We start from the raw sequence: 4,429 nt of genomic DNA, 5'->3' as shown, positions 1-4,429 counted from the left end.
TGGGGTGGGGGGGCGGGGCAGGAGGTTGAGGTCTGCTATCTAGTTGCTAGGTCTGGCGGCCAAGGTCTGGGAGCTGTCCGCAGTGCTGGCTAAGCAGCCAGTGGGTCGCTGTCCGTGGTCCTGGGACCTGTCCTCGGTGCTGACCTCCAGTCCGCTGCTTCGGTACTCTATGCAGTGCATGGCACAGGCCTGTCCTCTGCCATGTCGGGCCATAGAAAGGTCAGCAGTCAGAGCTCCCTCCCTCCATTTTCTGACGTTCTGGGTATGCTATGCCCATTCTTGAGGGTTTAGAACACGCTAAGAGAAATAGGAAAAATGAATGAGCATACTGGTGAGCTGCAGGGTGCACTATGTGGCAAGGGGTATAAGATGAGGGATACACGTGGGAGCCTCCCTCTCCTGGCACCTCACTTCCTGAATCCTTCCACGGTGAGGCAGCAGCCTGCTCAGAGGCACCAGGATGTCAACAGGCCCTCAGTCCACACTCAGAAAGCCAGAAGATAAATTTCCTGTCTCTGCATGTTCCCAGCAAGATTGTAGGAGCCCTCGTGGCTTGGAGAGGGTGTGTGGGGAGGGTCAGGTTCATGGTGTATGAGGCAAACACCAGACAAAGTTGAGGCTGTCTGTGCATATGTCCAACTCTAGGATCCAGAGCACAGTTGCCCTTGCAACCTGTCCATAGAGCGCCCCCAGGAGCAGACCAAGAAGGGAGAGTCCACCATCTTCAGTTCCTTTATCCCCTGTGTAAGTCGTTGCGATTGGAACCCCTGGATCCACAAGGGGAGGCTAATAAGATCTTAGAGATTATGAGGGATTCAACCCCACAACAAAGAGGGGTCGTTGGCCCAAGGTAATCTCGTAGTAGTGGTCAGGGGCTCCTCCTCTTGCTCTTGTTTTCCAATTTTTTATTTATTTTTTTACAAGGTTTTTTTTTTGTCTTTTTGAGACAGAGTCTCCCTGTAACCCCAGCTGGTCTGGAACTCACTATGTAGACCAGGCTGGCCTCAAACTCACAGAGATCCACCAGCCTCTGCCTCCCAAGTGCTGAGACTATAGGCATGCGCCACCACACCCGGCTAATTTTCCAAAATTTTAAGCTACATAATGCTGGAGGAAGGATGCTGGACATTTTAGCCTGCCTCTCCTTTACCCAGGTCATCTCTCGGACCTCTCGCCACCAATCCCTCCTTCAGATTCCCATCCCTGCCTTGATACTCCAGTCCAACATGACCTGTCATTCTGACCCACCTGCCATGGTAGGGCTCAGTAGGGAAAGGGAGTTTCCTGTACACTGGGAAGGCAGAGCCATCCCCCACCTAGGGTGGGATTTCACCCATGGATGCCCACTTGGGGCTCCACAAGTGAAGCTGATGACTTGGTGATAACCCGAGATTGCAGATGGGCAGAGACTGCACAAATGAGGGTCTAATTGACAATCAATTGTGATTAAGTGCTAAAGGATGTCCTTATAGCCCTAGACCACCTGAATTGGGGGGGGCAGTTGTTTGGGGGTATGAGAGGTAGGAGGAGCACCAAGCATCTCTATGGTTTGACTGTTCCTCAGGGATGGGACAGGAAAAGTGGAAAAACTGCCTCGATTCCCTCCCCGAGCCATGTCCACACAGCACTGTCCCCCCCACCCACAAGGGAAGGAGAGGGGAGGTGACCCATTCATCTCTGGAGGACTCTCAGGTCTGCCCTGCTCTTCTGAGCCTAGATGTAAGCTTGGCAGTTCACTAATCTGCCTGCTGCAGCTCCCACAAGGATGTTGAGGGGCAGGAAGGGAGGAGCAGGAAGGTGAACTTGAGGACCTGCAAAGTTCCGGACATGCTTTCTCTGCACAGCACTCAACTCTGACCAGTCCCTCCCCCTCATCAGGGAAAGCATTTGACAGTGGCAGGTATGTGTATTTGGAGAAACAAAACACTACAGTTGTTTGTTTTTCTAGAACATTCTTATTACATAGCTTATTAATGTATTGGATTATGTTTACTATGTCTTACCAGTAATCTACACCTACATTATATAAAACACTACTTTGCATGTGTTTACTTGTCCTGAAGTAAAGTTGTACTGAGAGGGCTGGATGGATCCTTTATTTCCTCAGAGGCAGGAGTCTGGTGTGTGTGATGGCTGAGACCACACCCATGCCAGCTCCTCCTCATCCAGTAGGGCTATGGGTTGTGTCTGCGGTCAAATATTTGGCCATATCCACCTTACCAGTGACTTGTGCTGGAAACGATGTTTTTTTTTTGTTGTTTTGTTTTGTTTTGTTTTGTTTTGGCTTGGAGTCTGTGCTTGCAGGAAGTGCCAGACTGAATCTCCACCAGCCAGGGATAGCTCCCGGTGCACCAGAACTGCCCTGCTTCCCACCCCCCCCCCGCCCCCGTGGGGAAGCTCCCTCCTCCATCCAGTGGCTGTGCCTCCCAGGGAAGGAGAGGAAAAGATGGGGACCTGGCAGAGGGCCTGTATGCCTTCCTCACCGAGGACTTAAAAGAGACAGGTGGAGCAGGTGGGGGTGGGTAAACAGTGAAATATGGCATACTTGTGGGTCTCCTTTAGACTGTGTGTGGGTGCTCATGAATGAACGTTGCTTGTGTGTGTGTTGATAGCTTGTGAATGAGTAAGTGTGTGTGTGAGAGAGAGAGAGAGAATGGGGCGTGTACATCTATATTCAAACTCAGCTGAGGAGGGGGAGGGAGTGAAGACCAAGGTGGGGGCGGGAAGAAGATAATTACCTCACTGCGATGAGAGATTACCCACCCTCCTTCCCCAGAGGTGATTTATAATTTAAAGATAAAGAATAATCAAGTCCCGGCAAGGAAGGACACAGTGTTGTGGGTCTGATTAGGATCTCTGGATGGACCAGCACACGGGAAGGCGGGAGGGGGCCAGGGAAGGAAGAGAGGAGAGGAAAGGCCTGCCCCCATCGTCCGCCTCCCATCCCTGCCTCCCTGAGGCTCAGCATGTCTGAGCTTCGCCCAAATTACAGGCGATCGGTCCTCCATTATTTCTCCCAACTTTTAATTTCTGCTTCCGAAGGATCATTGCCCGCGGTAATTGCAAAGGACCATCCTTGTGCGCAGCAGGCTCCCGGGACCCGCAGTGGGAGGAGGAGAGCATTCCCGCTGGAGCACACGTCCGCGCGCACACTCAAACCCTGGGCACGCGCGTACCCCACCGCCGAGTCCCACCTGGGTCCATGAGAGGCGGGTCGGCTCGCTGGCCTGCCCGGGATGAGGAGGGAAACTCTCGATGCTCAGAGACATCGACTACACAGGCGGCGGTCTCCGGTGCGGGCTGGACCATCTGAGGCCACAGAGCCGGTCCTGCAAAAGTCCGGGCGGTAGACAAGACGTGCACAAATCCCAGGCCTCGCGCGAACTCTGATTCCTCTGGTTGTGGGGAAGGGGCGTTCTCCGTATTATTTCAGAAAGAAACACACATTTCCCCCCTTTCTGAAGGGTACCGATCTTTATGTAGGCCACTTGCTATTTGTGTGAATTTTCGGTGCCCCTTCGGGAGGGGGGCCGGAGCCAGAGGGCCATCTAGCCTTGGGGGTTCGATTCCACTTCTAATGAATGACAACCGCAGCCGCCAGCCCCGCCCCTTGCGGGGACTCCTGGCTGGCCCTAGTTTGACCGCGCAAAGAGGGCTGGCGTCAGTGCTGGGGCTGGAAGGGCAGAGACCCTGACGAGAGAGCACCAGGCACGAAAGAGAGCTACCGTCCGCTGCGGGACTTAGACCCTTGGCGCACGCAGCAGGGGGCTGGAGACCTTGCAGAGACTCGGAGCCTGATCCCGGGTCCCAGCTGCGGAGGGCGCCGCGGGAGCCCTGGATATCGCGCCGCGGCAGGAGGAGAGACTTGGCCGCGCGCGGTACCCAGACAAGGGCCCAACTCGGGGCTAGCGGATGCACGCTCCCCGGGGCCTCTGCGGCCTCTCCATCTCCAACCGATCCCGCAATTATTTAAAAGCCGGGCTGTCTCCTCCCCCTTCACCGAGGAGGCGGGCGCGCAGTTTCCAGGCCAGCGGAGGCGCAGCGACACGGTGCTGACCACGACAGCCCCCAGCGGACTGCGCTCTGGCTCCCGGCAGCGCGTCCGTCCATCTGGCTCTGCGGCTCCGTCCGTGTGTCCCGCGCGGGACCCGCCTCCTCTGCCCCGGCCGGTTCGCAGCCAATTAGGCGTGCGCGCTAACGAGGGCGGCGGAGTCCCGCGGCTGCCTGCGGGCGCACGTGTGTGCCGCGTGTGGGCGCGTGGGCGCCTCCGGCAGGGCCGCCATAAATGTGCGGGCCCGGCGCGGCGGGCGCCTGAGGCGGTGGCGGAGGCAACGCCTGGCAGAAGCGCTGGGCTGCGGCTGCCGGTGCCCGCACTCGCATGGGAGCCCAGTAGGTGGCGGGGCCCGAGCCGCCCGAGCGGCCCGCGGCC

This window comes from Nannospalax galili, unplaced genomic scaffold (genome assembly GCF_000622305.1).
Source record: "Nannospalax galili isolate Female #2095 unplaced genomic scaffold, S.galili_v1.0 scaffold101, whole genome shotgun sequence".
Lineage (NCBI taxonomy): Eukaryota > Metazoa > Chordata > Mammalia > Rodentia > Spalacidae > Nannospalax > Nannospalax galili.
The sequence above is the reverse complement of the archived record's forward strand: the minus strand, read 5'-3'. Positions refer to the sequence as shown.